Source organism: Canis lupus, chromosome 17, assembly GCF_011100685.1.
Source record: "Canis lupus familiaris isolate Mischka breed German Shepherd chromosome 17, alternate assembly UU_Cfam_GSD_1.0, whole genome shotgun sequence".
NCBI lineage: Eukaryota > Metazoa > Chordata > Mammalia > Carnivora > Canidae > Canis > Canis lupus.
The window spans coordinates 17,731,118-17,743,121 of NC_049238.1; positions in this window are offsets into that span (position 1 = coordinate 17,731,118).

A 12,004-nucleotide genomic window follows, 5' to 3' on the forward strand; every position below is an offset into this window, starting at 1 on the left:
AGGAAGTGACCTGGAGAGAAGGAGGGGGCAAGAACACAGGGCTCTTGTGAGCCGCGCTATCAGGTTTTATTTCCATCCTGCAACAAACCCACAGGTGGGGAAGCATTGACTTCAGGGCAGGCATACCAACCCCATTCTACTGTGTAATCTAAGCAACAGGCTGAGGGGGCTTGGCTAAAGTTGCAGTGACGGTGAGAAGCAAGGGGGTGGGGAGCGAGAGTGATGTAGTAGCTACAGGTATGGAACGGAGACTCCCCAACTCGAGGCAGAGGGTGAGGAAGGCAAAGAGAAGAGTCAGAGATGACTAGTGCTTTGGTCATGGCGGTTTTGAGGAAGGAGGACTAGGTCGGATATGTGTTACGGGAGGCAGGGTGACACATGCAACTAAAAACTTTGGAGATGTTAACTTTGAGGTGCCTATGAGAAATCCAGGAAGAAATCCAGCAAACAACTGGACATATAGGTCGGCAGATCAGTAAGAGATACAGATTGAGCTCCAGATGGAGGATCATCACACAAGGACGACTGGTTTAAGCATTGGTTCAGAATATACTCTGTCCAACACTTGACTAGATAAACTGCCTGCTATGAGAAGTCATTTTAAAAGATCATCTATAGGGGCATGTGGGCAGCTCAGTTGCTTAAGTGATGGGAATCGAGCCCCATGTCAGGCTCCCTGCTTAGTGGGGAGTCTGCTTCTCTCTCTCTCTCTCCCTCTGCCCCTCCCCACTATTCATTCTCTCACTCTCTCAAATAAATAATCTTTAAAAAATAAAGTTCACCTATAGAATTTTTTTTAAAAGGATATCTAGACATAGGGAGAGTCTAACATCTCTGTCTAGGGCAAAGAAAGAGATACAATGAGAAAATTAAGCAGCAAAATGCAAAGGGATTTTTTTTAGAATCCACACCAGTCTTAGACTCAACCCAAAAAAATGGGTCAACTAATATTACAAAACATCACCTCTAAACCTTTGGGACTCCAGGGATTCAAAAGTGACATCATACAACTCCTCTCTGCCTCATCAAAATCCGTCAGAAGTTTTGACCCCTGGTTCTACCTCCCTGCCCCACAAAGAAAGTCTTTCCAGATCTTTCTCTGATGAGAAGACTAGAGTCTCTACCCCTCTGGCAACCTCTGATCCTCTTTAGGCTCTGAGGCCCATGTGATCTCAGCACTGTTAATTTGTCCTACTCAACCATACACTGATACATGAAATCTATACAGGCCACAACCCAGCCCCAGCCTCACCTGAAGATTCCAGCAAGGCCTAGGACAGGGCTAAGCACATACAATTTGCTCTGGTAATTTCTGGTTCCCTAGGAACATTGTCAGCCCTGGGAGCCTCCCCTTTCCCAGGGTGGCTTAGCTTGGTCAAGCATAGAGATGAGCTGTGAGGTAAAATGGCCCATTGGATCCAGGTCTTCACACATCTTCTGCCAAGTTCTAGCACCAGTGAGACTCTGAGCCCCTTGCCAGCTGGAGAGAAGACAGAAGGAGGAAGCAGGAGGAGGTGAGATGGGTTCAATTGGGTAAAACTCCACCTCCCTTCTCTGGAAATACTTTGGAATCCCTCAGGATAGACACTCAAAGGACATAAAACACAACTCCTATGCTAAGGAAAGTACAAATGAGAGGTATAATATCAAAAGATGGGAAGCAGTCATGCCCACCTCCACGGGAGCTGTATGGTAGGCCAGCAAGCTCAGAAGTGAGGTCTATAGGAGCTGGCAGGGGCATGAAAACAGTGTCCATGCAGACATAGTGTGGAACCGTAAAAAGTGAGCCAACCCAGGAAGCTGTCTCCTTCCTTCCAGGAAAAATTCACCATTTATTTCTTTACTTATTTTCCTATATGCTTCATTAATATAAGCTCCTTGAAGCCAGGAACCTGAATTTCTCACCTTTCTACTCTCTACAATGCCTAGCAAAGGGCTTGACACACTGTAGACACTCAACAAATTGCTACTGAATAAGCAAATATATAAGGCCTATTTGTAAGAAACTATTTACTATGAAATAGTTGACGGTTTCATAATGAGCTTCTAACCCACCACCGAGTTGGCAGGAAAATATAAAACAATACAGTGTCAAATACTACAGAACAGTACTATGTGACTTCTTAAATACATGCTACCAACCCAAGGCCAACAGAAAGAGAAGAAGGGAGAATCAGGTATAAACGCAAAGGCCATTGCATGACTATGTGATTTTTCAATTGTGTATTTGGGTCAGTGTCTTCCAGGAGAGACCGAAGATCCATTAATAACAGGTGGATTTTAGGGAAAGTCTTTTTAAAGGAAAATGTTGTGCCTTGTGAATACTCTGTGTCCTCAAGGAAAAGAAAATCAAGGAAAGAAAAACTGCAATCAGCCTACTCAGGAAGAATTGGGTTGGGGCCAGGAAATCAAAATGAGAATGAATTTAACATTTGGCGTTGCTAGAACTATCAGGAGATGCCTATATATATATATATATATACACACACACACATATATATGCTTATATATAATGTATATTATATATAATAAATATATATATATTTATATTTTTAAGAGAGGGAGGAATAAAAGGGTGGTAATCTTTGTTAAAATTACACCAGCTAATGAACAGCAGGAGTGGAATATTCTTTTTTTTTTTTTTTTGACTATTGGATATAGTATCATCATGCCACTGAGAGATGCAGACCACTGTCATATTCAATAACTGTATCAGCAATGAAACATATAAAGATCTTAAAATTACATGATCTAATTTAACTTACATTGACAACCTCAAAAATATTACTACTGTTGTCCCTTTCTACAGGTGAGAAATTAAGAGTCCCCAAGTTAATCAGAGCTAGATCTAGGGTTCAAATCCATGTCTTCTGACTTCTGTATTTTTCCTTCTCTGTGTGGCTTGGAGAACTTTCTGATGGCAAATTCCCTGTAGGTCTGGGAAATGGTGGTGGTTCTTATCCCTGGGTGAGATCCCAGCTCACCCAGAAACCAGAGCTATAGAGGCCTTTGTGTCTCTTCTATCCAGTTGATACCTAAATCTCATAATTAGCATATGACACACCCACTTTTTCCAGGCATGGATTCATGGTGGGGCTAGCCCCACTTAGAAGCCACAGAGAGGTTTATCTACAATAGAGCTGCCTCATGACCCTATCAGAAAGAGATTCATAGTTGGAATTCAGAAATCAAGGAAGGAATCACATGTCTGAAATTATTACACCTGTAAGAGGCAGCTTTAATGGCTTGTCCCTAGATTGCATAGGGACATTGCATTGTCCCTGTTCTATCCAGGCCCCTCTCCTCCTAGCCTGCTGCTGCAGCAGCATACTCACTGTGATATAGAGAATGAGAACAGTTCGCGCACAGTATTATTGTGAGTATGTGCTGCAAAAAAATAAAAATAAAATAAAAACAAAAAGACCATGGATAAGCACTTGTTAATGCATCCCACACTATCTTGGGAAGACAAGCTGAAGACTGGCTCACCCCTGACACTTCCCTCTGTATGGCTGACCGTGGACCCCAGGGACTGAGTGAGAGGGAAGGCAAGGATCCCGGACTCAGTGCATTGGTAATGGTTTTCCAGAGAAACAGAACCAACAGAATGTATAGAGAGCTTTAGGAGAGGAGATTTATGATAGGAACAGGATTACATGGTTATGGAGGCCTGGAAGGGCCATAGTCTACCATCTGCACACTGGACAATCAAGAAAGGTTGTGTTAAATTCGATCTGAGTCCAAAGGCTGGAAGAATCAGGAGCTCCAAGGTCTCATGGCAGGAGGAAATGGACATCTCAGCTGGAGAGAGAGAATCAGCCCTTTCTTCACCTTTCTGTTCCATCCAGGCCCCCAAAGGATTGGATGATGCCCCACTCCCACTGGATCATCTTGACTTGGTCTAATGAATCAAATGGTAATCTCTTCCAGAAAGACTCTCTCACACACATATCCAGAAATAATGTTTGACCACCCTGGGCATCCCTTAGGCTAGTCAAGCTGACATCTAAGCTTAATCCTCACACTCCAGATGCCCTCCAGCATCAGAACAAAGCTGCAGCCAGGCTCTGTCACTTGTGTCTGCTTCCTGAAACACAGAAGAGCATCTGTCTGATGGCGCAGATTGCATTGCATTCCACCTCTAATTGTGCCCACCCTGCCCTGATTCAGACAATAAAAGTATGTCTTAAATGAAACCCTCTCTCTTTTCCCTTGATACTAAACCTTCTCATTTCTCCTTCTCTCCTCTGCAGTTAGTAACCTAAGTTGGCTTGGAGCTAAATGACCCAGTTAATACAGCCTGGATGAAACATGGCTGATGATAAAAGCACCATCCTATAGACTAAGGTGTGGCCCTAATGGCATCGGGACTATTGCACATTGCATCATTTTCCATTCTGCTACAAGTTTAAGTTTCTAGGTCAAGAACTCAAGAGGCTAGCAGGCTCTGGATCACCCAAGGGAAACCAAGATCACCTAAGTATGACCTCACCTGCCACACGGTTTGTCTTCCCCCAGGCCTAGATGGATGAGCAAGAGGTTTACCTTGTTTATTAAAGGAGTGATGCTTTGTCTTTTAGAAAAGCATACTGAAATATTTATTGAGGAAATTATGTGATTTACAAGATTTGCTTCAAAACAATGTGGGGGATGGGGGTGGGAGGATGTGCCTGTGGTGTGGGTTGGGCAGGTGAGGCTTAAGTAAATCACTATGGGGACTGGTTGATGGGTACATGAGGCTCCCTAAAAGAGTCTGTCTACCTTTGTGTATGCTTCAAAGATTCTTCACAAAAATGCCACTTTTTAAATAGCATGCTTTAAACCTGAGAAGCTTTAGTAAACAGTCCTAAAGAGCACGTTGTTAAATAAATAAAATTCCAAGATGTGCTTGGTACCTCTCTCACTAATTCAGGCTAGTTTGTATTTATTGTTTAAACTAGTTTTTACATCCTGAGTTCATCAGAGGACTTCCTTTTAATTTATCCTAAATCTTTATTTCAAAAACAGTCCCTCGAGGAGAGCTTCCAAATTACAAACCAGGTTCATACCCATAGACTTTTTGGCAGCCTGTCCCCAGCCTTCTCCCACCTTAGCCGTGAGCAGATTGTTTTCCTCACTGGCCAATTTAGAGAATGTAATGACTCTACCACTTTCTCTCTTTCTTTTTCACCTGGCTGTCCTGGACCTCCGTGCTCAGGTAAAAGGAGAGACCGGAGACTGCAGTCATGTTGGTGACTCTAATCTCCTCTGGAAAAAGGTTCTAATTGAGTGAAAAAGCATAAGAATCTTCTTCTCCATTGACCCATACCCATACATAAACTGCTGCAAGAACCATGGGGGCCACATCTCAGGTACTTTGTTTACCAGCCCATAATACCCAAATTATAGGCCTGCTGCTTGCAGAAAGAGTGTGCAGAAAAGCCAGTCCTATCAAATCATAGAAAAGGCCTAGCCACCTCAATCAGCATATGCTCTAAACTTAGCTAACTGCCTGGTCCCGTCAGGCCCCCCACCCCACATCTGTGCAGTCCTGATACCTTCCCGTTCTTACTCTAGCATCTTGGGAATGTCACCTTCTATCTAGATCACCCCATTCCAATGATGATAACATTTCTAAAATTGGTTTGTATGTAAATTAATTGGGATTTTAGTTGGAGAAACAAGTACATGTGTATGCACACAAGCTGATTTCCCTTGGGAGATTCTGGCTACAATTACTACCCAATTATACTCAGGATCAGCACTGACAACACCTCAACCCAGCCACTTGACACTCGGTTCCCCTATGCCACCCTGAACACAACTCAGGGTGACGACAGCAAAAATAGACCTCACTTCTTAGCTCTCTTTCTCCATGTCTCACTGAGCACGAGAAATGGCTTTTAGAAAAAGTATGCAATGGTGAGTGGGGCAACATTACCAGCTCAGTGCCCCATGTGCTCTAAATCCAGGGCCAAGCAAGGGTGGAAAAGGCCTACTTCTGCTACAGAGTAAAAGACAGAAGGCTGCCCCTCCAGGGATAAAATATGTGTTTTCTCTGGCACATGTCTTCTCCTTCTTCCCCTATGCACGTTGCCTACTACTTGGTTAATTGACAAACAAATTATCAAATGCTATTTGATGGGATAGTCACATCCCTGGGCAAGAAATAGTTTCCTGATATTTCCTCCGAACATATTTTTTACACTACATTTTACATTTACTTGGCACAAAGACAGGTTCAGATAAATGAGAACAAATACATGTCCCTTTGGGTCTATCCCTAAGATCCCGCCCCCTCTAACCTAATGACAGTCTTTCTTATCTAGGATTCTCATGAGCTGCCAAATGTTTAGTACATAGGCCTGGATGTCAGTAGCAAAGGATAATCAGCCTTCAGTAACTCCAGGTTTCTATCCAGGAAATAAATATATACTACTGAGAATCCTACAGTATGCTTTTTCAACCTCCAAGGAGCCAAAGGAAGTCCTTAGTTCCCACAAAAGAAGTCAGACCACCCTTCCCAAGCTAAGCTGCAGCAACCATGGTATTCCCAAGTTCTCTCACGTGTACATTCAGTCAACTCCAGCAGGCAACCACTCTTCCACTTCCAGACAATCTCGAGTCATTCTAATCCATTAGCCTGTGAGGATGGGGACATGTAAGTAATACCTCATAAATGCTTCCTATGCTTCCTAGAGAAGGTAAGACCAATGTTAGTACAAGAAAGTCAATTAGTGCGTCTTTAGATGACATCACTCCCCACTTCTCCTAAGGAAGTTTGACCTAGCGAGGCAAGTTGGGTTTTTTCCCCTAATGTTTTTAAAGACATGGCAACTGAGATTCAAAAATTAAGTCATTTTAAAATTTTAAAAAATACTAGGCACTCAATAAATAGCTAATTAACACAGAAAATGAGACAATCAGACAGATACATCATCAGACTTCACCCTCTTCTTTGCTTCTTCTCTTCTTTAAGGGTCCCAGCCTCTAGGTGAAAGATATCGTTACTATGAAATCCTGGTTAATTGTGATCCCAAGAGAGGTGCTACTTGTTTCTGAAAATCATCTGAAGTGTCTAAAGACTACACCTCAGAGAGGGCTTCCCCATTCTCAGCCCTGCTGGCCAGAGGCCGTCCCTATCAAAAGCCTTGCACAGACCCTCCTTAAACGAGGATTCTGAGTTCCTGGTGGGGCTGAGTCCTATCATATGCACTTGTCTCCCTTAAGCAACCAGCCAGCTGCAGACACAAATTTGTTGCATGTTTCCTGCACCTACTGGAACTGGGCTTCCCAGCAGCTCTGTCGATTGCATTCAGAGGGGAGAATCAGAGGCTGTGTTTCATAGGTCCCGTGCTAATTGGAACTTAAGTACAGCTCCCCAACTTACTAAAATTCTTTTTCCATTGGGAACTAATTCCAATTCAACCTCAGCCCCACAAAGACCCTCCACTGGGGTACAAAGAAGTGACATTAGAGATGGGAAACCAGGTTCTGATATTCAGAACCTGAGTGCCCCTTTGTAGGTCTTAGCAAGGCAGCTGGAATGTCACCTCGGATGCCACACAGTGTTCTAACATTTTTCAAAGAATACTTCCATTATGTTACTGGATTCTCATGACTACCCTGTGAGGAATATATGCTCCAGATTAGTACCCTTGCTGTGTACCTGGCAATCCGGCAACATTCAGCAAGTCACCCACAGTCAAACAAGAGTCACTGACAGAGGTGGACTCAAATGCTGGGGTTGCCTCCGTCTCTCCTTGCTGGTGATTGCTGTTACTGTTGCTGGTTCCTGGAGCCCAGTATACTACTCTGGGCCCTCTATACACTGAAAGATCTGGAAGGGATCTATCTGCCTCTGCCTCTTGCCCCACCCATCTCTTTTCATTGTCCTTCTCCATGACATGGTGTGGCCCTCCCAGGAATGAAGCCAGGTCTGCAAGTGTCAGCCCCTCCCTGCAGCCTGGCACTTGAGCTGTCTGGGGAGAATGCCACATCATGCATTTATAGATTAATTTGGCAAGAACTCATTAAGTCTTCTTACATGTACTTCAAAAGATTTTTTTTCCCATTTATAGTTTACAACTGTGCATCTTGTAAGGTCCTGTTAATATTGAAAATGGTACTTTACATTCTTTTATGTCTTTAAGTTCTTACTTCTAATAGAGCAGGACACCACATTTTTAGGACATCTTACTTTCTAACTGCACTCTCTTATTGGTTCTCATAGTTGGTTTTTTTTTCTTTTTTTTTTTTTTTCTTTTTCGGTGGTTTTTGTAAAAAGACAGTAGCAGTTTTGTATCTTCCCTTTCAATCAACGTGTGTATTCTTTGTGACTTCATTGACCAGGACCTCCATAACTCTATGATTTTACTAACTCGAGTCTTTTGTGTTTTTTGGTCTTGGTCTTTTTCCGTTTCCTTATTCTATATTTCATTAATTTCTGCTTGAGTCTTATTATTTCCTTCTTTCCATTTGCTTTAGATTTAGTGTGCTCCTTTTTTCCCAGTATTTTAAGATGAAAGATTGGGCTATTGGTTTGAGATCCTTCTTCTTTCTTGTTAATATAGGTATTTAGAACTACAAATTCCCTCTAAACACAGCCTAAGATTTTAGCATGTGTGTCTTCATTTTAACTCATCTCAAAGTATTTTCTAATTCCCCTTCAATTTCTTCTCTGGCCCACTGGTCATGTAGGGGTGGTTGTTGAATTTCTATATATTTTTAAATTTTCTTTCTTTCTTTTTTTCCTTCTTTCTTTTTTTGTCATTTATTTGTAATTTCATTCTGTTATGATCAGAGAGTATCCTCTGGAGGATTCTAATTCTTTGACCTTTATCTAAGCTTTTTTTCATGGACTACCATATGGGCTAGCCGGAGCGCATGCCAGGTGCACCTGATTAGAATATACATTTGGCTCCTGTTTCTTCAGATGCCTGTCAGGCCTGCGTGGTTTACAATAGTGTTCAAGTCCCCCATTTCCTTGTTAGTTCTCTGCCTAGTTATTCTATCCACTATTGAAAGTAGAGAATCAAAGTCTAGACTGACTAGACTAATTAAGTCTCCAACTATTTTTTTTTGCACTGTGTGTTTCTCCCTGCAGTTCTAATAGTATTTGTGGACTCCATTGTTAGGTGTAAACACAGTACTTGTTATAGTATCATGATAGACTGTTATTTGTATGACTATAAAACATCTCTCTTTCTCTCTTTTTTTTTCTCTTTCTCTCTTTTAACATTTTCTTTTTGCCTTTTGTTACTTTTGTCCTATAGTGGTAATAGCCACTCCCAATTTCTTGTGGTTGATGTTTGCATGATAGATCTTTTTCCATCCTTTTACTTTCATCCATTTGTATCTTTGAATTTCAAATGTATCTCTTACAGACAGCACACAGTTGGATCATGATTTTTTTAACCTTGTCTGACAATCTCTGCCTTTTGGATTTTAATCCATCCATATTTAATGCTACTATTGTTATATAGTTGACCCTTGAACAACACAGGTTTGAACTGTGCAGATTCACTTATGTGTGGAGTTAGTTTTTGATAAATACAGACAGTACTACAAATGTATTTTCTCTTCCTTATGATTTTCTTAATAACATTTTCTTTTGTTTAGCTTAGTTTATTGTAAGAATGTAATAAATAATACATATTTATGCTAATCAACTGTTGATACTATCCATGAGGTTTCCAATCCAAAGTAGGCTATCAGTAGCTAAGTTTTGGGAGAGTCAAAAGTTATATATAGGATTTTTATATCAACCTTCTCATTTGCCATTTCTGATTGTTTATTCCTGTGAATTCAAGTTACCAACTAATATCATTTCCTTACTCTAGCCCAGCTTTTCTCTCACCTGTCTCTGAGCACTTGTATTGTCAAGTATATTACATTTCTCCATCTATGTTAAAGATCCAACAATACAATTACATTGTTTAATACAGCTGCTTTCCAGATCAGTTAAGAAAAGAAATAATACACCTCTATACTTTCTTTCATAACAACATAATGACCTTTACTCTTTGTGTCTTTCTTGTGGATTCAAATTACTATCTGAAGTCATTTGTTTTTATCCTGGAGAACTCTAGTATTTCTTTTAGTTCTACTAGCAACGAAGTCTCTCAGATTGTGTTTATATAAAGTTTTTTTATAAACTTTTATCTTCAAAAGATTGTTGTGCTACATATAAGATTCTTGGTTGGCAGGTTTGGTTTTTGTTGTGCTGCTACTGTTGTTTCAGTACCTTAAATATGTCATCTCACTGCTACCTGGCCTTTATGGTTTCTGATGAAAAGTTAGTTGGTAATAAGGGTTCCCCTTTTATGCAACGAGTCATTTTCTCTTGCTGCTTCCAAGATTTTATCTTTAAGCATTTCTTCAATGCTGTGTCTAAGTGTTGATCTCTTGATATCTATTATATTTGGGATCTGTTGGGCTTCTTAGTTGTATAGATTAGTGGTATTCATCAAATTTCAGAAGTTTTCATCCATGATTTCTTCAAATACTTTTTTCTGCTCCTTCCACCTCCTCGCCTTCTGGTATCTCATCACACATATTTGTTCCATATTTCCCTGAGGCTATTCATTTTCTTTAATTTTTTTCTCTCAGCTTAGATTGCTAGTCTCTATCAATCTATCTGTAGGTTCACTGATTCTTTCTTCAGTCAGCTCAAATCTGCTGCTAAACTCCTCCAGTAAAATTTTAATTTCAGTTATTGTGCTTTTCATCTTCATAATCTCCATTTGGTTCTTTTTCATCATTTCTCTTTCTTGTTATTATCTATTTTATGAGACTTTATTGTTATATGCTTCCTCATTCCTTTACTTCTTTAAAGATAGTTTCCTATAGTTCTCTGAATATACTTATATGTTGTTTTGAAGTCTCTGTCTGTAAAGTCTGATATCTGGCCCCAACACCAGCAGTTTCTACAGCTTTATTTTTTCCCATATTGGTCATCTTCTATTTCTTCACGTGCATGTCTCATAATATTTTATTGAAAACTGGACATTTTAGATAATATATTGTAGAAACTCTATATACTGTTCCCTTCCTCAGGGCCTCATTGTTGTCGTTTGCTTATATATTTGTTTGGCAAGTTGGGTAAATTATTTTAGTGGTCTACTTCCCCCTAAGAATAAATCCTCTGATGTTACTGCTCAAAAGGCACAGCCAAGACCCTAGACATTGTCACTCTGGGATGGCAGTGATTTTACTAGGGCTCACTTTGTTTCCTCCCCTGATCTCTGTTGTCTGCCTCCATCAATATCATGCCTAGCTATCAGCTCCACTAATTGCTGGCTAATTATTATTTTTGACAATCCCCTGAGGCACAAATCACTCTACAGTCTGTTGCAATTAAATTTGAATGTCTTTGCAGGGGTAATCTTCAAGACCAGTCTTAAAGATTTGTGTCAACCCCAGGAGGGTTCTTAGCTGACTTTTCCCATAGTTCTCTCTGGTAAATTTCCAGATGGTCTAAGGTTTAGCTTATTGCTCTAATGGAGCTACCAATCTCCCCTTAATTGCTTATCATCAAATCTGCATTGTCTCTAAGAGAACTCCTAGGCTAGAACTTCCTCACACTATGGTACAAATAAAGTCAGTGCATCTGGGGAGAGCTTTAGAGCTCTTTGTTCTAATGGCCTACCTCTCCTCTTGAGCAACAAACCTGCACCACTGCTCCACAGCTGGACAGTGGCCTACTTCTCTGAGTCACAGCTCAACTCCTTGAGCCTCATTAGTGCTACCTTGGGTTGGGCAACAACCGCCCATCTTTGTGGCTTGCCTCTCCTGGCATGGAGCCTTTGCCCCAAAACCAAACTAGGCTGAGGTGATTGGAACCCCTCTTCCTGTATGTCTATGCCCAAGGTAGTGTTTTGGGGGTTTTTTTTGGGGGGGGGTGGATTTTTTACACACACACACACACACACACACACACACACAAAGGAGAGTGGGAGAGGAATAAGAAGAGAACCCCATATCTCTCAATTACTCATGCCTGGAATAGAATCTCTGAAACAAA